This window comes from Rattus norvegicus, chromosome 17 (genome assembly GCF_021556685.1).
Source record: "Rattus norvegicus strain SHRSP/BbbUtx chromosome 17, alternate assembly SHRSP_T2T, whole genome shotgun sequence".
In the NCBI taxonomy this organism is placed as follows: domain Eukaryota; kingdom Metazoa; phylum Chordata; class Mammalia; order Rodentia; family Muridae; genus Rattus; species Rattus norvegicus.
The window spans coordinates 13060578-13087557 of NC_141550.1; the positions used below are offsets into that span (position 1 = coordinate 13060578).

The 26980-nt window shown below is 47.3% G+C and overlaps 1 long non-coding RNA gene across 1 annotated transcript; it reads right to left on the reverse strand.

Moving 5' to 3' along the window:
• Window positions 1-923: 923 nt before the first annotated feature.
• LOC102555869 (uncharacterized) lies at window positions 924-12542 on the reverse strand. Its single transcript, XR_015641484.1, has 3 exons — window positions 12270-12542; window positions 4022-4271; window positions 924-1892 (listed from the first exon to the last, which is right to left on the reverse strand). It is a non-coding gene; the product is annotated as an uncharacterized LOC102555869 (long non-coding RNA).
• Between the last annotated feature and the right edge of the window lie 14438 nt (window positions 12543-26980).

Below are 26980 nucleotides of genomic sequence, written 5' to 3' on the forward strand. Positions count from 1 at the left end.
GTCTATTGAGCTTTTTAATCAACATTGCTGGGGTCGCAAGGCCCGTTTTAAATCAATCTGAGCAGGTTTTTCTCTTTCCTTAAGAGGATGCCATTGTGACCAATACACTACTCAAAAATTGAATTTATGGAACTTTCCAGGAACTGATGGAGGGGACGGAAGAAGAATGGGTGTAACTGATTGGATTTTTTTTTCCTGCATGGTCCTGCTATTTCAAAATATATATACAGGATTTAATGAAAGACGGGAGGTATTGCGGAAATGTATTAGCGTTCGTCTCTCTCCGTTTTGTTTGTACTGACCTCCCCAGTAGTCCACGGAAGCATTCAATTGCTTCAGTGGTCTTTAGCTCTGCTGCCCTATTGACAGGAAGAACAGGGCAGCTGGCTCTACAGCCAGGCACCCTCTGATAAGGCCAGGGGCTTTCAGTTCTTATTTTTAGATTTCCATTAAAAGCCGGGTGCAGACCGCAAAACATTCACGTTCAGCATTAGCTAGAACTGAAGAGAAAAAGATACAACCGAGAGTAAAATCCGCCCTTCAAGTAGCCAGAGGTGGAGGGCACGGGGGGGGGGGGCAGGAATGTAGTGCATAGACACACACAGCCAGTTGTTCTTCATAAGGTGACAAGCCAGTCAGGGGCACAGACAGTTGGCATGTTGAGAGGAGGAGGCTGGGAAATTTAGAATCACAGAGTATTATTCGTTTGACAGTGTGCCCAAGCAGAAATGACATGGTGCTTGGTACTGTTTTGATGGGCTAGTGAGCCTCAGTGGTACCCCTGCCTCTTTGTCTACCAACTGGTGACCATGAGCCATATATATATATATATATATATATGTGTGTGTGTGTGTGTGTGTGTGTGTGTGTGTGTGTACATATACATATATATCCCAAACATAACAATAATAAAATAAATCATATGCTATAATAAATACTTTTATTCCAGGCCACTATTAAGTAAAATAATGGTATCTGGAACATAATCGTTGTGACTTCATTGAAGATGTCTACTGGATTACTAATGAGTGGGTAACCACCTCAACTTGGGTCCACTGGGCACGACGGTAAATCACGTTCCAGACAGGGGAAAAGAGCTCTGCGAGCTTTGGTATGTTACTAAAAACAATATGCAATTGAAAGTTTATGATTTTTTTTTCCTAGATCTTTTCCACCTAATATTTTCAGACCACAATTGCCCGCAGGCAAACGAACCCGTAGAAAGGGAAACCACGGACAAGGGGTGCTACTATATTCAAATTCCTTCTCTTCCTGCTCCCTGAATGTGCATGAAATCCAACTTCCCGGTGAGAAAACTGAGACTCCATTAGCACCTCATAAGCTGGAGAATTTAGGGCTCCGTGCAAGGGCGAGAGTTCCCATTAGGCTGCTGGGAAATTAAGTACGAATCCACTTTACCTCAGACCAGCACTACACTGTAGATACAGCTTTCTCTGCCTTGCAGGCTGCAGTTTGATTGGACCAACTTTTCATGGGCATCAAGCTTGATTCTTCATGGTCATGAAATTTGTCTTCTCCACCGTTCAGTCCTCTAGAAGAGAACCTTTCTCAAGACCTCACATTGGGAAGTGACTTGTAGTTAGCAGGCTGCCGTTTGTCTCATTACGTATATGTGTATGGTTATGAAGGCCAGCAGATCATATAGCTATAGTTCGTTGGGGGATGGGTTCTGTGCACTGTGTTTTCAGATACTGATTCCCATGCCCAGACAGCTGGCAGCAGTCTAGATGAAGGCCAGGTCAAGCATCTCTGGTCTCAATGTCATGTAAAAATTGTTTTCCATCACTTCTGATTTGTTAGTAAAAGAGCCGGTCAGCCAATGAGCTGGGCAGAAGAAATAGGGCGGGACTCCCGATCCTAGTCATGGGACCCTAGAAAGTAATGGAAGAGTAAAAATGATGGAAGAGAAGAGGATGTGGGGAAACCACATGGATGGACCAGGAGGATTCTCCATGGGATCGCAATGAGAGAGCAGCCAGGAGGACACACATGGGCCAGAGCAAGCCAGGGCAAGACTCAGAAAGGACCGTTTGACTACATAGTAGCAGCCTAGTTCCAATCCAGCCTAGTAGATTGGAATCTGCTCAGCTATTAGTGCATGCATCTGTTAATAAGATCACCAGGTCTCGGTGTCTTTATTCAGTAGCTAAAATGGGCTAAGAGGGTGTAGAAACGCCCTTCAGTTATTTGGAAGTGAAGGGGGCGTAGAAGGCTCCTCAGAGAACTACCTTTACAATAGTTCTTTATCTTTCGTCATTTTCTTCTTGTTTTTCTTCTTGTATTTTTGAGACAGGGCCTCTCACTGGACCTAGAACTTATTAAGTAGGCTAGGCTAGGTGGCCTTAAGCCCCAGAGATCTGTCTTTGACTTGCCAGGGCTAACAGGTGTCTACCATCATGCCCCACTTGATTCCCCACCTTCCCCCTCCCTCCCCCTCCTCCCTCCCTCCTTCCTTCCTTCCTTCCTTTCTTTCTTTCTTTCTTTCTTTCTTTCTTTCTTTCTTTCTTTCTTTCTTTCTTTCTGTTTTTGTTTGTACACAGGAGGTTCTGGGGAAACAAACAGGTTTTACCGACTCTCCCAGTTCCTTTGATGTGTTTTAAATGGTGCTTCCTATGATAGTTGATAGCATGTCATTTAAAAAAAAAAGTCTTTGGCATTTCATAAATAGTTAAATACCACGACGAAAAATGAAAGCAACCAATCCCTGCACCTTACTCTGAACTATGGTAGATATGATGATGTCTTGGCGCTGGATACAGGCACACAGCACAGGACTAGCAGGTGATAAAGCCAGTACTCTACAGGGGGTCCTCAGCTTGTGTGGGGCACCGTCCTTCTAAACCCATCGTAAGTTGAAAGGAATGGATGTCGAAACAGCACGACTCTACCCTGTGGAGCATCATAACCGAGCAACTCTGTGCACTGGAGAATGTGAAATGGTCACCCTCCTGGCCCTGTGCTTGGCTACGATGTCAGCTGGTTGCTGCTGCAGCTACTGCTGGGTATCATGAATGAGGATGGCACTGTGTACTGCAAGGTTCAGAGAGCGCCAAACTTAGAATTCACAGCACGGTTTCTGCTGGGGGAGCCCCACTTTCATACTCACATTTGAGTGAAAGATCATAAGCCAAGCCATATCTTCAGTCAGGCACCATGTGTGTGGCGCCCAGTGGCGACCGAGCGCTTAGATCAGTGGGAACAGTCTGAGATTATCTGTCTTTCTTTATGCTTGCAAAGTTCTCGTCACAAGACGTTGGGGTGAAATTCATGGAATGTCATTCAGTGGTGTGTTCTGTCTGATGGCACAGAACAACCGATCCCGTCTACAGGAAGGGGTGGCCACTTTCAGAGAGCTGGGTCCGGGTACTCAGGAAGCACATGGAGCTCTTTGTCTACCTGCAGTCCCTTTGAGCTTCCTAGGTTCCTCTCTGAGGACATTTGTAGCTAGCAGAGCTGTGTTACTTTCAACCAGCTGACCCAGCTGTACGATATATCTACCCCCCCCCCCATCTTATTGCCCTACCTTGCCAAATGCCACCTGGAGTGCTTACGGCCCCGTGGGAAACCTCCCAAATGTGTTTTCCATCTATCTACCGCAGCAAGAGGTAACTTTACAACCTGAGGCAAGGCGTGTCGCATGTTGAATTTGCTTAGGAAAGCAATCACGTCCAGTGTAAACCTGGGTTCTGTTGGATGGATAGACCATGCCCTTGAGAGCTGCTATCTGATATCAACCTTTCTGTGGGAGAGTCGTGAAGGCTCAGAGAGACACACATCAGAGAATGGATCACCAAGGCAGAGAACAGGGAGAGGGGACATTGTTTACCCAGAAGCGTCAGTGATCCATGAAGCAACGGACTTGATGTTGTAGTGTTCTTAAAGAGACCCCCAAAGACTGCAAGAGTTCACTCTAGTCAAGAAAGAGACAGCCACATGCCTAAAGAAAAGAGATACCAGGTACCAACCACTACATGTGCTTAGAGGGAAGCAAAAGACTCACCTGCCCGCCCCAGATTTCCCAATTCCAGCGTGGGGTTAAAGAAAAGTAGCCATGGGAACACAGGAACATCAGGCTCACCGGAATACATGAGATGATGGGGAACTGGAACCCTTGGAGGCTCTCTGTATTTTATGGGATGACTTGTATTTGCTTGATGTCCAGTCTGTGACACACCAATGGAATCGCTTAATATTTCTTGCTTAATATTTTTGAACCACAGAACACCAACGTGACTGACGTACTTCAGAATCTGAAAGCCAAGAGTTCAGAGGTGAGACGTAAGGTTTACTTTAGGTCAATTTGACCGGAACACATGGTACCCAGATAACCGAACAGTATTTCCAGGTGTGCCTGACAGGCATCTGATCTTTCTAGATGTTAGCAATGGACCTGATGGACTGAGTAAAGCAGAATGAACTCCCAGTGGTACCCTTCACCCAGTCCTAGAACCTGGGCAGAACAGAAAGCCAGTCAGCTTCTGGCCTAGGGTGTGTTTTCTTTTCTTTGACTGGAACTCACACCATCACCTCCCTTGGTTCTCAGACCTTTAGCCCCACCACAACCGCATCGTCTGCTCTTCCTGGTCTCCTACTTGCAGATGTCAGATACTATCGATATCGTAACCTCTATAGCATGCAAATCCATTCTTCATCCCCCTCCTTTAACCCTAGAGCGTCTTTATGGATTCTCCAGACCGGCTGGACTGGTAAATACCATCTGCCTGAAATGGCTCCCCCGATCTGGGAATCCTTTGAGTGGGACAAAATGAGGATACAGTCAGAAGAGAATGGTCTCTGAGGAGATTTCAGTTCACACCTCATCATGCTGGAGGGGAAAGCAGGCATCGATCAGAATCTGCACCAGCTGCCCACTGGGTAACTGGAGTGAAGTCAGCAGCAGCAGGAAGATCAGAGACGTGTGTTAGGGGTCTCATGAGGTCTCGCTTCAAGTCCTAGGATGGATAAGTGACAAGTCCCACCAACCCTGTCTTACATGCAGCAGAATGTGCCCTGATCACTGTTAGCCCCTGCAGAGCGTTTCAAGTTAGCTTCCAAACATATGTTCCAGAAGGAGTAAAATAGTTTAAATATACATTTTCTATTGCTTTTTCCTGTCGCTGTGACAAAATACTCTGGGAAATACAAATTAGAGGGAAAAGGGCTCGTTCTAGATCACTGTTGAAGGCACAGTTCATCCTTCATGGCAGGGAACTCGGGGCACCAGGGCTTGACTGGGGCAGTTGGTCATAAAACATCCTCAGTCAGAAAACACAGAGAGGCAAACCCATGCTCCTGTTCAGCCTTCTTCATTTTATAAAGTACAGGATTCCCTGTCCAGGGGATGGTCCCACCCACAACTAATAAGGTCTTCCCACACGTCAATTAATATAATACCACGCGGTTATGCCCAGAGGCTAGTTTCTGGGTTATTATAGATTCTGTCCACAACTAACACCACCAGGGGTAAGCTTACCACATGAAAAACCGACTCTTCTCTAAAAGCCATCAACTATTAATAGGTTCTTGGTTAGAGCTGGGAGCTCAGGAGTCCCTTCCCGCCTCTCTGCTAGAATGTTGACTAGCTTGATCTTGTGTGGGTAAGCACATCTACGGTGAGTTCCTGACTGCAGGGGTCCTGTCTTATTTAATCTGAGCACCCCAGTAACATGTATTCTCTCCACTCTGGCTACTTAGATGTTTCTGCATTAACCACCATCCAGCGTACTAAGAAATTGCTCTCATGGGTTTTGAGAGCTGCACTCGTCGATGGGTAGAGACACAAATTTAAAGAGTAGTTTGGGGCTGGAGAGAGGGCTCAGCGGTTAGGAGCACTGACTGCTCTTCCAGAGGTCCTGAGTTCAAATCCCAGCAACCACATGGTGGCTCACAACCACCTGTAATGAGATCTGATGCCCTCTTCTGGTGTGTCTGAAGACAGCTACAGTGTACTTATAAACAAATAAATCTTTAAAAAAAAAAGAGTAGTTTGGTTCCATGTCCATGTTTATTTAGAAACACAATAGTAGTAGATTCACCTTGGGGTCTGTGAGTTCCCCAACTAGGGGCTCTCTGCCAAGTTTTCCAATACCGGGAATGCATTTCCTTTGTCAGAGCAGAACCTGGGTCTAACCAGAAAATGGCTGGTTATTCTCGTAATATTCCTATTACCCTCCGGCCTGTCTTGCAATGCGGGTTGTTACTGTAGGTTCAGAGCTGCATGAGTCTTGTGGATTTCTGCCTCCCGGCAGCTTGCACAGCACTTCCTGGTACTAGGAAAGACAGCAGGGAGGGAGTTTCTTCTTGGTCAATACCACCTTGATTTCTCCATGTCCTGTGGCCAACGCGTGTGGTGTCTTCAGCAATAGGGTCTTCCCGTAAGGCTTCCATGATGGTGTGGCGGGCACTCCACTCACAGAGCTAGTTCAGTGCCCCTACCCCCACCTCGGTTTCAGATAAGAACGCTCATTTCTGAGCTTTACATGTCTTTCAAGATGGTGAGTTATGATGGAGGATCAAGAGCAATGGGAGTGGTCTGTATTGTTTAGGGAGTGTCTTTGGGACACCCCTGAAAGACATCTTTGTGGGAAGTGTAGGCCATATTGGCCTCTTCTTATATTGGCAACCTGTGACTTTTGGGAATAGCATCATTCTCCATGTAGGGTAACTCCAATCACACACACACACACACACACACACACACACACACACACAGAATATAGATTCTTAAGGCAGAATTCGAATCTTCTGAGTGAAATTGGGAGCACATGCTCACACATGCTTGCATTTTCTCATCAGAGAATACAAATCCTTATCACCCAAGGACTGCAGGACCCAGCACTGCTCAGCCTTAGCCCTTGTGCTCACTTTCCAGCAAGCACTTGGAGAAGCATGGCACGACCAGATGATAACACAAACACTACATAGTGTGTGGTGTAGACCCTGGACTGAGCATGCTGTGTAGGATACCCTGCTTTAATCCTGAGTTAGGACCGTCCCTGATGCCTTCTGCAGATGGGGAAGCAAAACCTTTGATTTCCCCCAAGGTCTAGCTTAAGTCCCAGGCAGTGAGGCTTACAATCAGCAAGCATACTTCCTTAACACCCATCCCACTTGTTTCCTCCTCGGAATAGACTGCTTCCTGGCAAGCAAACACCAGAGTGTCATTGTCCTGTAGTCTGAAATCAGAAAGAGCCACTACCATGCAAAGGCTCGTCTCATATTCATGCTCAGCTTTGAATGGACCGTTTCCATTCTGTGATTTTACTGCAGCTGGCACGTTGTTGCCTTGTCTTAACAGCTCTCTTCTAGGAATACTTCATTCCCGGCCACATTCCCTCAAAGGAGCAGCTAAGAGGGAGATCTGTGCTCATCCCCGGGCCCTGAGTTGGAGAACATTTCTTAGGGTTGCTGTCCTTTTTCTTATTATTTGTCCTCTTTTCATCCCAACCCAGTGTGCCTGCACTTTTCACAGTATTAGCAAGAAAGGAAATAGCTCACCTCAGCTTATAAAGCCAGTAAAACCCAGAAACAAAATGTTCTCATCACAAACGGGAGAGGGCCAGTGGGCCTGGCATCTACGTAAAAGCCAGGTGTGGCAGCGTGCATCTATGCCTCAGTGCTGGGAGGCAGAAATGGGGGGGGGGATGCTGGGAGTGGCGGGCACCTGTCATCCAGTTTAGCCTGAATGACAAACCCCAAGTTCAGAGAGAGAGACCCAACCTCAATAACAAGGTAGAGAGTGTTAGAGGAAGATATCTGATGTCAACTTGTGGCCTCCACATGCACATGCAAAGGTGTGTGTGTGTGTGTGTGTGTGTGTGTGTGTGTGTGTGTGTGTGTGTGTGTATGTGTGTGTACAAAGAGGAAGGTGAGTGAAGACCTTGTTTATGGAAGTATAAATATGAAAGTATAACAAGGGGAGACAAAGTTCTACAGCTCATTGTCAAACTAACTCTCGAGGATAACCTAACTGTACACCAGAAATATGGGAATTAAATATGCACCAGTATAAAACCCTGTGGCAATAAATAAAAAAGCTTTCGATATCTCCATGGATTATTAGAAGCAATGACAGTTGATCTAATTTTTTAGCTCCAATCCAACCTGATAGAGAGAACCACACCCTCCCCCAGAGGCTATTTTCTCAGGTGAATATAGGTTGTGTCAAGTTGACAGTTCTGCTCACTGTAAGACCTGTGTCAGTCTTGCCTTTGCTGATGACCGTTAGACACAGGACAAAGACATCCAGAGGAAACGGGATGCTGGCCTTTGAAATGAAAAAGGGAGCTCGGGTTGTATAGTCTGTGCTACACAGCGGTCTTTTCGATCACAAAATAGTAAGTCTGCCAATAGAGACGAGGCAGAGAGAGAAGCCCATGTCTCCAACAGCTCTGAGTACAAACTGGGGACAAGGTAATGACGTTCTTTCTGATATTGGTATTTAGGAGCGCCATGGTGAGTGATGCACAAGCCATCGTCACAACTGCTATCAAGGAAGGCTGAATGCACAAAGTTTTCAATCAACCTGGATGTCTACTCAGAAAACTTGAGAAACTTAAAAAGAAATCCATTGGAACTAGTAGAACACGTGGTATTCAGTGAAACAGGCAAATTGAAGAGAACTGTAATCAGGACTATTCACCCTAACTGCAACCTGCCTTTGTTTGGATTCTCTTAGGGACACACCACTGCACGTGTCTGATCACATGATTTGATTGAGAAGGTTTGACCCTGAAGGAGGGTGGCATCATCCCACGAAGGCTGAAGTCCTAGACTGAATAAACAGAAAAAAAAATGAGCTAATGTTAGCATCTATCTCTCTCTCTGCTTTCTGATGGCCGAGGCGATTTGACCGGCTGTCTCACACTCCTGCTGTGCCTTCTCCACCATGATGGACTGTACCCTTAACTGTGAGTCGATAGACCCTTCTTCCCTGAAGTTAGTCTTGTTAGGTATTTCATTACAGTAGTGCAAAATGTCATGAATAAACAAGTTTAATCAAAATATATGTTCAAAAGAATCCTATTCATAGGATTCAAATAGAGCCTAGCTTTCAAATAAAGTTCCCGTAGATAACACCAGAATCCATACAGAGCGTTACAAAATACCCGAGCATCCGCTAACACTTGTAAGGGTATGTGGCTCTTTGCTCTGATGATCATGACCCCTGTGGCACCCTGAGCTTCCTGTTCTGCTCTGTGCTGTCTGGTTCAGTGACCTGGGTTGTGGTTCATAAGAACTTTTATGGGTTCTCCTAAAGTATCCCCAAGGGGATATAGCACAGAGAGTTACCACTGCCTACAGCCTAGAGCCTACACCCTACAGCCTACAGCCTACAGCCTACACCCTACAGCCTACAGCCTACAGGTGCCTACAACCCCCTAATTGGAGCATAGCTCTGTCCAATTCACTGAGCCCAGGATCTGGGGAGGTCAACATCCTCATGTTATAGGAAAACAGGTGAGGTTCCACACAAGGGTTCATGGATGGTGACCACAGACACGGGACTGGAAAAGACATGGCTTTGCTTGTTCCCTGCCCTGTGAGAGCTATTGTATCCAGACTATAGTCCCATGCATAGCACATATAGGAGTTACCAGCACAAGGCTGAGTTTTTCATCTGAGCTGTGCACCGGCTCCTGCTCCCTGTGTTTTTCTCCAGGATTCTAGATGGAGTCCCCTGTCATATGATGGGATTCCCTGCATAGCTCAGCGGTTCGCTGATGCTATCTTGAGATTAAATATTCTTTCAAAGAGAACTTGCAGTCTTGTCTTTGCACAGCAGCACTCTGAGTTCTCTGGGTTACGGGAAGACAGTGGAAGGTCCTAAAGATTTCTGGCATATTCTATAATACATCAAAAAAATCTAGAGGGAGAAATGAGGTGAGATGTTGGGGTTGGGTGGTTCTCTGTAGCTAAGAAAGATAGAGAAAAGGGTTCTTCCAAAACACTTCCTCCCACTGTGTGATGGCCATTCTTGGATATCAGTTTGACTACGTCTGGAAAAAAACTACAATCCAGAAATGAAGGGAATACCTGGGAGACATCATTTTTGCTTGGGTGAATCTACTTCTAGTCCAGACCTTTGAAGTGGAAAGATACTCACCTTTGATCTGGATCTTGAGGCAGGAAGACACAACTATAGTCTGGGCCACACCTGCTGGAAGCCTTTATAAGTTTCATGGAAGAAGGAAGCTTTTGTTCTTTGCCTGCTTGCTCTTGCCTTGCTAGCAAGTCCATTCCTTCATTGACATTAGAGCCTACTTCTCTGGAACACTAGCATCTATTGAGGACCAATTGAGAATTGGAAACTGAGCAACTATTGGGTTCTTGGGCTTTCCATTCAGTCTGCCACTGTTGAATTAACTGGATCATAGTCTGTAAGTGATTCTAATAAATTACACACACACACACACACACACACACACACACACACACACAGAGAGAGAGAGAGAGAGAGAGAGAGAGAGAGAGAGAGAGAGAGAGAGAGAGGGTGGGGACAGGAAGAGAGAGGTTCTTTCTACAAATTCTGCTACTCTGGAGAACCCTAACTAATTCACCCTACCATGGGCTGTCTGGGAACTGTCCGTCTGTTTGGTCCTTGCCACCAAAGTCAGGCATGGTGGTACATGCTTTTAATCCCAGCATTCAGGAGGCAAAGGCAGATTGATCTTTATACACTTGAGGCCCATCTGGCCCACAGTGAGTTCTAAGTCAGCTAAGACTTTGAATCAAAAAAAAAAAAAAAAAGAAGAAGAAGAAGAAGAAGAACAAACAGAACAATAACAAAACAAACCCTTCCAAGAACGTGAGTCCTTTCTGCGTTTATCCAGGGCTGGATCTCTCGTGCCTGGAAGAAAGAGCCCCAAATCCCATTCAGGCATCTTTCTTTTCCTTTAGGTATTTAAGCTTGTCCCAAAGACACACAGTCCAGGCTTCTCAGGATCTCCACTGTGGACCTGTAACTAGTGCCCCAGAGGCTTCGGCCCACCCCAATCCTTGCAAACACGTGCAGAGATGGACACTCCCATTCATCTGAGGCTTAGTCTAGGTCTGTAATTTCAATTTCCTGAAGAAGGAAAGAGGCCATGAGACCCTCAGTCTACCCTCTTGTGCATAGCTAAGGTCTACACCCATCCGATTAGCAGCCCAGCCATGCACTCTTCGGTGTGAGAGCCCTGTCAGCCAAGGGAGATGGAGCCTGAGAGGCTCTTTCTCTCAGCCAATTGAACTCCGAGACCCCTGCAGCTGCAGGTCCTGAGACATAGGACTCTTTAGCTCCATACCATGAATCTAGGGGTTTGTCGCTCTCCACTGACCCATCTCCCAAGGCCCCTGTAGTCTTGTACAAATCTCTGAAAGTTTGTGCCTGAGCCTGAAGGAGGCTGAGTAGTTCTGCCTGGACCTTGCAACTTGTTTTATTTCCAGTGCCGGGGATTGAACTCAGGACCTCATGCAGGTGCTCTAAGGCCATCCTCAGCACCTAAGAGCCACAGATGTAAAGGACAGAGGGACCCTGGGTAGAGCACAGCATCCCAGGTCATCATTTCCCTCTGGCTTCTGTTACTCTGACATCTGTACTTCTGGGTCTGACTCTCACCCTCATTATTTGGAGACCCAGCTTCCCCACATTTCCTCCAAGTCTCTCTGTAAGAGGAATGAACAGCACAAATCAGTAGGCCCACAGTGATAGGTCAGGAGATTGTGTGTCAGGTCTGCAAACAGTTTACTGATTTACATTCTGGGGTCTTTCAGGTCTCCTCTGAACACGTGTCGCTTTCACTTTGAGAAAGAAAACTGTACAGCCCGGCACCACTCAAGTTAAACCTTGTTAGGAAGCCCCAAGAGTACTCTAGGAGTGTGGGTCTTAAAGCCCCAAAGCCGGTGGAAGAACATGGGCTTCGAGCCAACAAAAATAGTACATTTTGCTATTTTAAGTCTTTCCCCCTTCTTCAGTATAGTGATGAGTGGTACTCAGATGAAGTTTTTGTTTACCAAAAGTTCCTCCCAGAATAGAAACTGCCCGCAATATTTTTCTTGGGGAGGACATTTAGTCGGCCATGGTGTTTAGAGCTAATGCTGCCTGTTCTACAAAGTAGAGCCTGGTGTCACCTCTGGACTCTGCCAGAGGAGGCAAGGACTTGGTTCCTAACCAACCTTGGGACTTTCAGCTCTCAGCTCTCTAGAATGCTTCAGTACCGCCTGGTCTAAGCGGGTGTTTTGTTTCTTTGGTTTGATTTGTTACTTACAGCTTGGGCAAACCGTCCGACTTCTTCCCTCCATGCTAGCAGAAGCCAGCAGAATGAGAATTACGACAGGGTCCCATGGCGAGGATAGAATTTCCAACAAGCCAGTCTTTGAGGAGGGTGACCCATCTAGAGATGACAAATGGTCAGTCCCAAAGGCAGCAGCTGGCCCCACTGTAAATCCAGGTTCAGGGTCCTTTAAAACACACACCTGTTGCAGGGGAGTCCCTGCAGCAAGCCCACAGCTGTGGGTGGCGTTTGCAGCCCGCCTATGTCAACACGCACGGTGGGGCTGGTCAAAGGGCTGCGTGCCTGCGTGCGAATCTGAGGACGAACGTGTTTTATGACAGCATCTGCTGCCCAGCAGAAAAACACTCCTTGTGATTTAATAGGATCGCTGCGAATCATAACAGCAAAACATTCATTTGGCAGAACCCACAGACTCTTACCCAGCTCTTGCCAGGTTTCTATGGTGATGATGTGCATTGTAAGTGCAGAACAAGCACTGATTCACGGTGCCCAGCAGAGGCGACAGTCTCCTCCACCCTCCTGCGTGCTTGCCACAGGCTGCAGTGGCTTCGATGCTAAAAGTGTACCCTGGAGTAAGATCTAGTCCCTTTGCATTCTCCATCCCCCGGAGAGGAGCAGATCATGCATGCAGATCAAAGCAAACAGAGATGCTAGCAGGGCATTGGGCTGGACCAAATAAATGGTACCATCTATCTGTTCAGCTGCCGCTGGTCTACGCTCACTGTTCTTATCCTTGCCCTTCTTATTAACGTTGTTGGGGAAGCATACCGAAGCTCATGGGTGGAGATCATAGGACAACCTCCGCTGGTCCTATTAAACCACACAGGGCCTTTTTGTCTGAGACACTCTTATTGTTCCCTGCTGCACATTCCAAGGCTAGCCGGCCCTCAAGCCTCTGTGGATTCTTGTCTTAGTTTCCCATCTCACCGTAAGAATGCTGGGCTCGCAGATGTGTGTGCTACCATGGTCATCTGGCCCCACCGAGGCACCTTCCAGTCCTGTTAGCATTTTTGCAAGGTTAATTTCCAGATGGAAAGCTGTACTAAGGAATTTGTTCTACAAGGGAATTTCAGAGCCATTTCTATGTACGTTGTGATCCAGTCTAGGACAACCTTGCAAACAGGGTTAACAAATCCCTGCCAAGATCTGGTGTGAAACCATTCAGGTCTCATCTGCCACTTGCAAAATCCTGGGAAACCGGCTATTTTGTCTAGAAGAAGCAAGTGCTGGGCCAGCAGCAGACCCTGGTTAACAGCTCTGTTTTGGACACTATATGGCATCCCAGCCACGTGATGGGTTCTTAGCTTTGCTTCCAGGGCTTCCGTTGTGCGACAGCTACTATGGATTCTTCTTCTCTGTCACAGATGGGTCCTGTATAGCTTCCGGGTCATCCCCGGCCTCTGAAACATCCCTGGATACCTTTGAAATATCTAATCACCAACATGACTTTATTAATAATAACACTAAAAGACCCATTTTTTATTTTTAAAAAAAATGAAGTTCCTCTCTCTCTCCCTTATGCATTCTTAGCTCATCAGGGAAAAATGATTTTTAAACTGTTTATAAGCCATGCGGTTTACTTTGGCAGAGCTGTGTCTCAGAGCAGAGCTGGGCTGGTCACCCTGGGAAGACAGTCAGGCTGCTGAGGGTCTGAGGGAAACAGCGATCTGCGCCAGGCAGGGACATTTCCAGGCAAGGGGACTCTTGGACAGGACAGTGTTTGATCTCAGAAGGTCAGCCTTCATACGCACAGGCAGAGGGCAGGCTGACGTTACTCCCAGGTTTGAGCAAGGGCCTTCTAGGAAGCTGATCTGTTGTTTTGGGCAGGGACAACGGATCTTGATGTGCGTTGGGGGTAGGGTTTCCTGCTGCTGGGTTCTGACAGTTCCTGATATTTACACAAACGGGTCTTCAAATATTGGCCAACCTTAGCGTGAAGAGTGGATTTCAACCCCGCGGTGTCTGGAGCGATACAAAGTTGGGCAGAAGGCAGTCTCCACACTGTGGCAATCACAGAAACTTGCTCTCTGCCCTTCTCTTCCCTGTAGAATTAAGAGTAAAGAGTGAGGGCAGGTTCCTGCTAACACCTCCCTCCTCAGCTGCTCCCAAGTGACCCACAACCACAAACCAAGTAAGAAATCGCTTTTCAATGTGAAAAAGAAACTTAAGAGCCCTCATTTACCCCTCATTTCTTTTACAGAACTCTTTATGTCAAGGGACCAGAGACAATAACACAGGCACGATCTACAGGACGAGAGGGTTAGGGCATGGGGTTGGGGCATGGGGCAGGGAGCGGATAGACCACAGTTGTCTACAGAAGTTACTTACTTACTATTGCTTTTCAAAAGCCAGCCAGGCCGAACAAATATCAACCAAAATTGTGAAACAGTAGGAAAGTAATCACCCCCAGATCTGTAGACACAGTAAACCAGGCTCCTACCAAAGAATGTTTTTTAAAACAAGCTTGTAAGTACGGGAGTTGCGGGGAAGGGGGGGACTTACTAAAGCAGCTAGGAGATGGTCGGCTTTGCCCTCAAAACAAAACAAAATACCAACAATACCAGCACCACCAACAGCAACAAAATAACCCTGCAGACCTCAGAAGAGCCCCAAGAAGTTGGCAGTGCAAACACAGCTCCTTATAATGGAGCCAGGAGAGTAAGGGAGTGTTTGCCTTCTCAAAGTTTACACAGGAATTAAAGAGTTCCACTTTTGTATTCAGAGCTTAGGGGCTGGGATATTCTGACACTGTCCCCTGACCCCATGTGCCAGCCAAAGTTTCTCCCTTGGAGATTTGACACCAGGCCATGACCTTTCTGTGACTGCCCACAGTGACACCCAGATCCTTCTCAATCATCCTTGCTATCCGGTCAGAAAGACAAGTGGGAGGTCTCCCCAGTCCCCAAACACAGCTGTCCCCAGCCAGGTCAACGCAAAAAGCTTGTTTCTGGGAACTTTTCTCACCTACAGGAAGGGACATGTGGTCTGCCTGACCACAGGTCCTAAGTTCGCTGCATAACTCTGTGTGTGTGTGTGTGTGTGTGTGTGTGTGTGTGTGTGTGTGTGTTTCTGCATCCTGACCAACCATGTCCATTTTCTCGAAGATGACAGTGCTCTCTCAGAATTGTCCATTCTTACAAGGACGAGGAACCCACACAGGCTGTGAGGCCAGGGGAACGGTCCCAGCGCTTTCTGTCTGGATACCTCTCTCTAGATATTGCCAAACTTGCAGAGGCTGCTCTACATACCTCCCAAGAAGTCAGACCATTTGCCTGAAAGGCAGCCCACATACTCCATCAAACTCCATCAGATTTTATAACCCAGAGCCTTCAGAACCCCGCCTGCTGGGTCCAGTCCGGCGGTGACTATGATCATCCCCCTGAGGGGCAGGACTATGCCGATCCTGGGGCTACCTCGGCCTCCCTTTCCTTTGAGGCTCAGAGCTCTAGGATCAGTTTTAGCACATGCTACACATCAAAGGACACACAGCTCGGCACAGTCTGGTGAGGTGGAAGAGCTCCTGGACAAACCGGTTTTCTCTACAACAAAAACTTCATCCAAGGCAGATCAAAGAGAGATAGCATGTGTTTATGCTAGTCTGTGTGCACACACTATACGTGCACACAGGCACACGCAGGTGTACGGACGGATGGGTGCCTGCTACCAATTTGCTGTTAAAGATGCTCCAGGTACAGGACGCTCCAGAGAGCGATCAGGCAAGCCCGTTTGTTACAGAGGTACCAAACCTTCCTGCTTTCCCATTAGCCCTTTCTGAAACCAAGCCTCCCTTCCCAGGGAATCATGGGGCTTAAGTTTACAGTCACTAGTGATCTGCTTTGCTCTGACTTCCGCTTCCCACGCGTGCATTCCTACCCAGTGGCTGTAGCTTTGCCTCCTTCTCACTTGTTTACTGTGGCTTATAAACCACCACGCTCCCATGACAGGTACATACATAGGCGCACACTGACAGATACACGCGTGTGTGCACCTCTGTCGTGACACATGTTGAACAACAACCAAACTCCCTCTCCATCCCACCTGCGTATCCACACACATGCAGTCATCTACCTGCATACCCCAGACATACCAACAGCTACCAACCTCCATTTTCACACATGCATGTACCCACAACACTCTTATATATACTCAGCCGATCGCATACCCATATATTTGCATATTCTCACTTAGTAATTATACACTCACGCACTGATCACACATACTTCTAAACAGCGACACACCTGTGTACCCACCAGCATCCGCATACATCTCCATATGTGAGTACACACACTTCTGTATACATGCATAGACACCTATTCACCGGAGGACTTGTGCAATTATATACCCCATCATTGAGAGACACACACTCTCATGCACTCATTCACGATCTGTGCTTACACGCATGCTCTTGTGCACACACCTACTCCCAGCTTGAACCTCCTCTATCCCTCATTTCACCCAACCCCAACCAAATGCACCCGCCTCAGCACATAGTTCCAAACAAGAGATCATCGGTTCCAATGACACAGTGGCCTCCAGAATGGGTCATAATCCAAGAGATGTCCCAATTGCTCCCAGGGATGGAGAAAGAGATCACATATCAGAGGCAGATCCCCTTCACCTTCTTGGTCTCCAGCAGACAAGAGGAGCCATATGAGTGACTTGTGTGAGCCTTCCATGAAAGACACAGACAGCACGGCAGCCCATACCCGATGACCTGGTCTATCAAGTCAACCAAACTGTCATATGCTGTCTTTTAAAAGGGAACTACTTTCTTGGATATTCTTCCCACAGTGAAAATCAATCAATCAATCAATCAGTAAATTGCATGTCACTAATGCAGTGAACGGATTCTACTAAACAGCCACGACGCCTTGCTCTGCTCCCCTCCCAGAGACTTTCTGTCTCACAACGTTCCACGACCCGTGTGGCTAGTTAACCTTGTGGTGGTGTGACCACTCTTTCTTCCCTCCCTTTTGGTCAGTGGCCTCACAAGTGTCAGCTTGAACTCAGCAAGCATGGGCACGTGGAGTGATGGAAGTCAACAACTGTGATCCTCGTCTCTTCCGTGAGCAGCAAAGTTCTGTTGTCACAGCCTGAGCGCGTGCAGTTGAGCAGGTCACATGATCAGGCCGCTCAGGCAGAGCCTGCACAGTAGAAGCCTCAATCAGTCCCTGTCAGGGTTTGAGTGAGAATGGCTTCCCCTCAGCACACATGTTTAAACATTTGGCCCCCAACTGGTGGAACTGTTTGAGAAGGATTAGGAGGTGTGGCCTTGTTGGAAGAGATGTGGCAGGCTTTGATGTATCAAAAGACTTGTGGCAATCAATTTGAGATAGTTTCTCTCTGCCTCCTGATTATAGATGAAGATGTGAGCTCTCAGCTGCTGCTCTGGGTACCTCCACCATCCCTTCACTGTGCCATCATGGACTCTAACCCTCTGGAACCATACACTCCCAAATTTCTTTTATGAACTGCTTCTGCACTCTAATCTGTTATGGACAGGGTTTGACCTATCCCTAATCCTCGGACTGTGAACTCGGGACCTACTGAGGCAAAAGGACTTTTGTTAGTTCTAGCCCATGTCTTCCCATATTCTCTTAACCCTCTCTGCACTCCTTATACAGTCTGACAAGGTCTGAGGACTCTCACTCAAGGTGACTGATGTCCCCTCCCCTTCCCCCCATGGCCCAGTATCCCTTGGCTACCTTTACAGTATCTTCATCAAGGAAATCCGGGCCTCTGTCCCAGAAGAGTCCAGCATAAGGTGCAGAAGGAATGGGACAGCCTGGGCTTGGAATTATCTCAATACTGCACAGCACAAAGAATGCCTCCAGAAGGTGCTCTTCCTTGGTGCTGGAGGTAGAGTATTAATAGTTCATGTACCTCAGACTCTGACGAGCATAGTCCTGACCCTCCTGCCTCCACATTCTAAGTGCCAGGATTATAGTATGCCCTATCATGCCCAGAATATGTGGTCCTAGGGAACAAACCCAGGGCTCGGTGCATGCTAAGCAAGCGCTCTCTACCAACCAAGCCACACTCTCTGCCCTAATGATATTCTTTTAGGTCAAGATAACAGGCAGTTGTATGGGTTCCTGAGGGCGGCTCTTGGGCACACCGCCATAGTTAGAGACATGTAGAAAGGAACACACAGTACTGTCGTAGGGAGGGGGAAACAGCTCTCGGGACAGTTCCAGGCACTTCTGCAATAGCTGGTCCCATCTCCATCACCTGTGAGTGATCAGGGTTCAAACATACTTCACCTTCAGAGGCCAGGGCTTCTCCCTCAGTGCTGCCCTCTCACTGGGAGCACACATTTGAGCTGTTGTAGGGTTCCATCCATTACACTTTATTTAGTAAAGAAACCTAGTAGTCCAGGAAGAGGCGCGAGAGGATGACGTGCCTGCCTTGAGACCTCCAGAGGCTTTCTTACTGGGTAGCCACACTCGGTGGCTGAGGTACTTTGAGAACATAAGGCCTTAGGGCATTTTCCTGGAACAAGCAAATGGTGTTTTGTGCCTCGGCTTTGGTTCCTGCTCTCCAGGTGGGAGAGTGAGCAGATGAACCAGTTCTGCAGATGGGAACGCCCAAAGTAGGCTCCAAGTTCAACAACAGCTGCAGCCTGGAGACCATCATTAGACCCGTGCGCCCGAAGAGGCCTGAACTCCACAACCTGCTCCCAGAACAGGCGTGTGAGGCTGGCAGGGAGCTGCAGAGAGTGAACCTGTCAGGACAGGACTGCTTGGAGTTCATACACACCAAGAGCCCCCCCAGGCTCAGTCTTTATTATCTCAATGGCAACAACACTGGCAGCTTGGTGGCTGCCTCCCCTCCAAGCGCCACACACATTAAGTCGTTCGCGCTAACATGACTAGCCTCTTACTGCTCAAGTGAACACAGATGGTCTTACGTGCTGCAGATGGGAAAACAGAGGTGGAGTTCCTGAATAGAAAATCCCTACTCTCATTACAATGACTCTGAATTTGGCCAGGCTGGGTGGCACATACTTAGGATCCCGGCACTCCTAAGTCTAAGGTAGGGAGATTGTGAGTTTTGGGTTAGCCTGGGCTAGATTGTAAATTAATAATAGTTAATTATTTGTGAATATTATTTGTGCATCTAGTTGATTTCAACATGTGGGTTGTGATTCCCCCAGAGGACTAGGACTCATTAATGCTAACATGAAAAGTCTTTTACCACTCAGCGCTAAGACAGATGGCCTTACAGGTCGGAGATGGGAAAACACAGGTGGAGTTCCTGAATAGAACATTGCTACTCTCATTACAATTAATTAATTAATAATTAATTAATTCTAGCTAGTTCTGGCCCTGCCTCAGAAATAAAATAATAAAGTCTTTGAGGTGTGAAATGCACTTGAAAGCTAGCACTAGATATTTGGAAAAACTAGGATGAGGAGATGGCTAAACTAGCAAAGTGTTTGCTATGCAAACGTGAGGAGAACTCACCTGAGACCCCAGCACTGGGGAGGCAGAGACGGGCACATTCACTGTCCAGCCAGTCTAGCAAATGTGTGAGCTCCAGGCTGAGTGACAGACCATGTCTTAGAATCAAAGGTGGAGAGTCACTGAAGAAGACCTGACATCCATCTCTGGCCTCTCTATGCATCTACACATGCGTACTTACACGCATGCATACACGCATGCACACAGGGACATGGGCGCAGACACGAGAATTTTGGAAGCACTAATGCATAGTCAACACCCTTCAGACCCGGACTTTAGAAGGTAAGAGATAAGACTTCTGTTTTGGTGACACATTACTGCTTTTTTTTTTTTAATCTAACAGGGACACAGTGACCCCTACACTGACTGTCTGATGCGAAGGCAAGCCATTCGAGCTTTCTTTCAGACCAATACTGCAGACCCCAGAAAGCCTGTCTTAAATCCCCTTGATTTTCTTCTTCATCCTTCCATCCGTCTTATCTCTCAACTCTCCAAGCTGTGAACTCCTGTAAGAACAGGGCAGGTCTAGTTGGACACTGAAGTGTCACTCAGTGATATTCTCAAAGAGTGTAGGTGATAAAGAAAAGCGATATTAACAAGGTTTTAATTTTTAAAATGAATAGGATGACGTATTAACATGCACTTACTTGGGAAAGCCTAGGTTTGACCTCTTAGAATGCCGACAGGAGAGATAATCCTCCTTAAACCTGGTACCTCACGTACATTCCTGCCTTGTTATCCACTTAAGCCAGGAGCTCTCAACCTTCCTAATGCTGCCACCCTTTAATACAGTTCCTCCTGTTGTGGTAACTCCTAACCATAACATTATTTCATTGCTACTCCATAACTGTGATTTTGTTACTGTTATAACTAATATGTAGCGTATCTGATATGGGAGCTCTGGGGCAGGGGGTGGGTGGGTGTCACAACCCTCAGTTTAAGAACCTCTAGGCCTTTGTAGACCCATGGAAATGTGGAGCCCTCCCATGTATACGCATGGTGGAAAGGCAGAGTCAGATACTCTGACCAAGGTTGAATGTCCTCTTTCTGTGTCATACGCTGACAGGGTGGGCGGGCATGTGAAGTAGAAGGCGTAGAGGCAGAGAGGCTTCTGGGACCTTGGCAAAGAGGGCCACTTCTAAGTCAGGAGAGATAGAGAGAAGGGCTGGAGCCCAAAGGACCTTGAGTGGATAGAGTAATGTGTGAGCCAAGATCCTGGTGCCCGTGTGAAGCCTGGGTGAGCCATTTGGTTCCATTCCTCTGAGTAGGCAACTAAGGTCCACGGGACAAAGGAGAGCAGAAGTCACCGTGGGCAGGTTGTACAGTAATTCCTCTGAGTGGAAACATTCCAAAACGGAGGCTGGAGGATCCTGAGACCCAGTCAATGATTTGCACGTGTCTCGAAAAGCAGAAAGGTGTAAGATTCTCATACCCACCCCCACCCTCCCCAGCTTTATAGTCACAGTCCTTCGCTGGTGGGGGAGGAGCCTGGCCAGCGACCCTGAGAAGAGGAGATTCTCAAACACGTGGTACTGCCTGCAAATTGTGCAGAGGCACCCGGAGATGTCATAGATATAAGTAGTCATACAGAGGTGGGCTTTTCAGTGACCCGGCTGCCTTTGAGTCTCTCGTGCTCCTTTACGTGACCTCTCACTTGTACTCCTGAAGAGAGTACAACTGTGATACACCTCCCCAGAAAAAGTCTCTCCCAACAGGGCCTTTAGGAGGTGGAACTTACTAGAAGATCTTGAGGCACTGAGAGTTTGGCCTACAGGGACTGGGGAACCCCTACCCTTCCATTCTTTCTCCTCTTCTCTCTCTTAGCTTTAGGGCTCTGCATTGTGCCTTGGACTGGGCACTCCCAAAACATGAGCTCAACCTAACCTTTTGTTACATGGCCATTATGTTGGTGTTTTGTTACAGCGATGGAGAAACAGTTACTTTGTGTCCTCCACACAGCAAGGGGTCCAGAAACTATGGTCAGTTCCTCCGCACACATAGATGAGATTGGATTTCTTACTATTTTGATGAGACATAAAATGTACTGCTGCTTGGTACGGGGACAAGAATGTGGCGTTTCTTGTATCTGAGCGCAGTGGAGCGAATCAGTTATGATTAGATTCACCCACTTAAAACAGAAATGCGGATTCAGCAGGTTAAAGAAGGTAGGGAATATTTTTATCTCACATAAACAAGTCCTAAGAAGGCAGTCCTGGCTTGCTTCTGATGCTCCTTTCCAGCATTCTCAGTGAATGGCTTCCAACAAGGCAATCTTAGGGTTCAGGTAGACTTCTGGTGCCCAGCCATCACCGATGCATTCCACAGAGACGACCGAGTCAGAGATCACAGGAAACGAGCGGTGTGTCTTGCTGTTATTTCTGCTGCTTACATGTCCACGGTCAGCACTAAGTCCCAACCAGAGCCAGCTTCACTGGAGACCAAGAAATGGGGACTCTGGGCTCAAGTGTTCACCTAGCATGCTTCATGCTTGGATCCCTGGGTTCGATCCCCAGTGTAACAGAGAGAGAGAGAGAGGCGGAGGAAGGGAGAGGGACAGGGAGGGAGGGGGAAGGAGAGTTGATTTTATGTAACAGATGATGATTAAAATTATTATTTGCAATAATGTAAGACTTTTGTGTCTCAGGGAGGAGGGAAGACATCAGACATTGACTGGGCAAATGCAATCTCTACCTCAGAGCATAGAATCAAAGGTTGGCAATGGAATCCTCTTGCAAATGTCCGCACATGGTTTCAGAAACTTCAGTCTGTTTTAGACTAGAAGAAAAAATCATTTCAAAACTGCTTAAGCCAAGGTGTGCTTATTTAAAATGACAGCAACGTGCACTGAACTGCTGCCCAGTGGAAATAGCTTCACTGCTCACCTAGAGTTCCTCCAAGACTCCGTGGTCCTCCAGTGGTTGGAACTACTATGGAGCCAGCCCATAGGCAGGGAAGCAAGGGCCAGGCACACTGGATAGCCGGTACTTAAGGGGAGATACTCTTCTTCAATAATCATAGCAATGGTTTGATCCATAGGGTGTTGGGGGGTGTTTTAAAGATGAAAACTACAGAAGAAAAGGATGAAGAAGGATATTTATCAAGAAAGTTAACTGGGCCATCAGTGATGTATCCCAAATCACTTCAGGATGCTGGAGTAGGCAAAGCTCTTCTAAGAGGACTCCAAGGGGGTGGAGAGATGCTCTGAGGTTGAGAGCACTTGTTGTTCCTTCAGAGGAACCAACTCTAATGAGTGAGAGCACCATGCTGGGCATCTCACAACTGCCTGTAATTCCAGCTATGGGAGATCTGGTTCCTTCTTCTGGCCTCTGTAAGTGCCTGCACTCATATACACGTTATACGTACACACACACACCGAATAACGTAAACCTTTAAATAATAAAAGGACTCTAATAGCTTCAGAAGTAATCCTAAGAATTGACAAATAGGACTGTATGAAAATTAAAACGTCTACACACAAAAGAAGCAATCATCAGAGTAAAGGAGCAGCTACAGAATGGTGGGGGATTTGTGTCAGTTACACATCAGCAGAGGAGTGTGCGTGTGAGTGTGTGTGTGTCTGCGTGTGTGTGTCTGTGCATGTGTGTGTGTGAGTGTGTGTGCATGTGTGTGCATGTGTGTGCGTGTGTCTGTGCGTGTATGTATATGTACATGTGTAAATATGTGTGTCATGTGCCTGTCTGTGTATGTTTGTGTGTGTGAATAAGTGTGTGTATGTGTGTCTTTGTGTGTCTGTATGTGTGAGTGTGTGTATGTATCTGTCTATGTGTCTGTGTGTGTGTATGTATGAGTATGTGTGTGTCTCTGTGTATGTGTGAATGTGTGTGTGTATGTGTATGACAGAGATCTAGATTATATAATTTTTTTAATTGAGGACTCTCCATCTTATAGCCATTGCCAATATGAAAATTAAAATTCCACCCAGACCGCACCTCACCCACTCAGAGAGTTTGTCATCAAGAACAAATGACAGACGACGCCGGTGCAGCTGTTGAGAAAGAAGAACCCTTATCCCCAGCTAGGAGAGTATAACTTAATGCACTTGTGATGGAAATCCATGGGGAGGCACCTCAAAAAAACTTAGCAGTAGTACTCTGACATCATCTGGCTGACCCACTCCTGAGAATGTGCTCAAAGGACGTCATCTCCTGCTAGGCATCTCTGCCCTCAGAGATCAGCCTTACTGCTGATCGATTCACAGTAGCCAGGAACAGGGAGCCAGCCTGGATGCCCGTCAACTGATTACGAATTGGTGAGTAATGAGCACGGAGAATGCTCTCACAGGCCTCAAGGTTGATTGTCTCATCCGAAATTGTCCTTGACCTTCCCTGTCACACAGGTGCTCACAGAAATGATGTCATTTGTATAAACGGATATCTAGACTTGTGTGGGTAAGAGTGTGTCTTTTCAAACTTGTGTGTATCCTTACTGCTTTTGCTCTCTTCTCCCCCCTCCCCCCCCCTCTCTCTGTCTCTCCCACTCCCTCCCCTCTTCTTCCTCCCCCCCCTTCCCGTCCCAACCCCGCCCATCCCCCTCCCCCTCCCCCCTCTCTCAGACACACACAAACACAAACATACACACACACACACACACACACAGAGCCCACTTTTGTATATGTGTGCATGTGTGTTTGTGTGTGTGCTTGTGCATGTAGAGGCCAGAAGACAACCTCGGGTGTCAGTCCTCAGTACTCAGCCATCCTGTTTCTTGAGACCTCGTCTCTCACTGGGAACTGAGGACCCCTTTTTGGCCTATGCCCTTGTCCAGGGAGCTGCTGGAATCTACTCCACACCTCCCCAGCGGAAATGCATATCCCCAGCTTCAGGTGTGCACTGGGGATCCAACTCGGGTCTTCACAGCCGCATGGAAGGCAGCTGACCTGCTCGACTAGGCTGTCTCCCCAGCCTCAGCTCCCATACTCCTAGCATAAGTAAGCTCTTCACCTGACTTGCCTCAGCTCATTTTGTTTTTATACTTAAAGATAAAGGTGGGGCTGAAAAGATATGTCAGTGGTTAAAAGAGCTTGCTTCTCTCATTGAAATGGAACTCAAAAACTCAACTCTGGGACTTCAAAGCACAATCAAGCTTTTACAAAAGAACTCATACCTTAACTAGTCTCTTCAGGTGTTCACTACAGGTGCAGGAGGAGCTCCGAGTTCTTAATCTTTTCTTTTCTGAATGCAAAGGCAGTCTTTCTCACAACCCTGCGCACGTCTGTCTCCAGGGTGTGTCAAGCCTAAAGCATCAGAAGAAGGTAAGAGAGTTTTGGTTTCAAGGCAGCAGACAGATGCAGAAGCCTGCTGGGAGTGCTCCCAGGGATTAGGGGCACCTGATCTCGTATTGTCAGGAAACCCAAGGCAGTGAGGAAGGGTGATTCAGAAGCAGAGAAAGCCACTGGGAAGGGTGCCTTTGATTGCTGGGAGATAATTTGGAAATCGTCAGCTCTCTCTGCTTTGCGGAGTGGCAGACTACCTCAAAAAGGTCAGTCGCTGTGGTGGACTGGTGTCAGGAGAGAACAGGGGGCTTGGTTGGTAGAAGGGGGGTACTCTCAGAGGTACAGCTGTAAAATGACAGAAAAATGAAGTTACTAAAGAGAGCCCATGAAGCACAAGTTGGTTTTAGTGAGTGGTGGTAAAGCGTTTGTTTTACAACTTCAAAAGAAACAGGGAAACCCTACCTCTGATTAAGCTATTTTCTTTCTCTCTTCTGAGACAGGGTCTCTTGCCGTGTAGCCTTGGATAATCTTGAACTTGTAATCCTGCCTCAATGCTACCATTGCTGGAATGACTGGTGTGTACCAGGGTGCAGTAAGCCATTTAGATATCTTTACCTCCCTCACTTTAAAGATCGTGGTCTTGGGACCAGAGCCTTCTCTTGTGTTTATTTCACCTATCAGATTTGTTTTATGAACACGTGGGGTAGAATGTCATCTGTGTAACTTTCTACTCTTCTTGGAACCTGCCTGATCACCTACTGAAGTCTGGTTTAATGACTCAATAAGTTTAATCGGGACTACTTACAAGAACGTGTGGGAGGGTTTACTTACAAGACATTGGATAGCTTACACGTGGCTACACCACTGAAGAAAATATCTCTCCCAGTAACTATTATACTTTCTGATATTCACAGAGAGTGGTAGGGTTTCATGAACCCCTCAGCTGTGGTGAAACACTGATGGGCCCAGCTCACATCTTGCTCAGAGGGCAGCATTCCACAACATTCTTCTTGCTCACATGGAGTAACTTTTATTGCTCTGTCTTCAAGCCCTGGTGCACTGAACCAGAGAGGCCTGAGCCTTTCAGAGAATACTGCCCAGTGGAGAATTGTGGCCCACTTCAAACACAACCACTTAGTCGTGTTGAGTGATGCTTTGGAGTGAAAGGCTACCTGATGGTCCAAGCTGAGTAAGATTTTACAGAAGGCCACAATGAGGGAGGACCAAGACGTGACTGTAATGGGAGTCCTGAGAGGGGGTGAAGGGAGCACTGTGTGTGGTACCAGGCTCAGGGAGCACAGATGTGCCCCAATAAGTCATATTTGGCCAACCTTCCTCAATAAGCCAATTAAAAGAACCAAATTAATATAGAAAAGTAGATAGAGGAGACGCATTCAGTGTGGCAATACGGTCCCACAAGTCAGTCTTTGGTATCCCAAAATGGGAGGAAGGTATAAAGAGAAAGAAAACTACATAGAACAGTGAATGGACCCATGAGGTAGGTCGATCTGCCCACTGTCGTCTGAGTTCTACGTCTCTCCAGCAAAGCCATCCTGTATGTTGTAAACATGGTCCTCTTCTTGCTGAGCCCAGGCCTCCATTCATTTCTTTTCCAGCGGGGGACTCCTGGAGAAATACTAACTTGGGCTGGGGGGCGTCCATCTTTGCAATCGTCTGATAGCCAAAGAGGGAGCCCAAGTGTCTAGTTCTATTTCTGGGGTTTCCATCTCTTCCTCCTTCTCCGTTTTCATCAACAATGGATGAAGTTGTGGTGCAAGCCATGGAAGCTGCAGAGGAACATCTAATACAGAGTCCCCATGCCAAGGAGCTCCCGAGGGTCCAGCGGAGCTAGCCACCGCTGGCCACTGCTTACACCTGCGGGTGTAAGGAATCTCGGAAAGGGCTCCGGAGTCAGAGTGCACTCTGCCGCCATTGGTACATGTAGTACGAGATGGGCTAACCTCCACGGCACATGCTGGGCACATGTA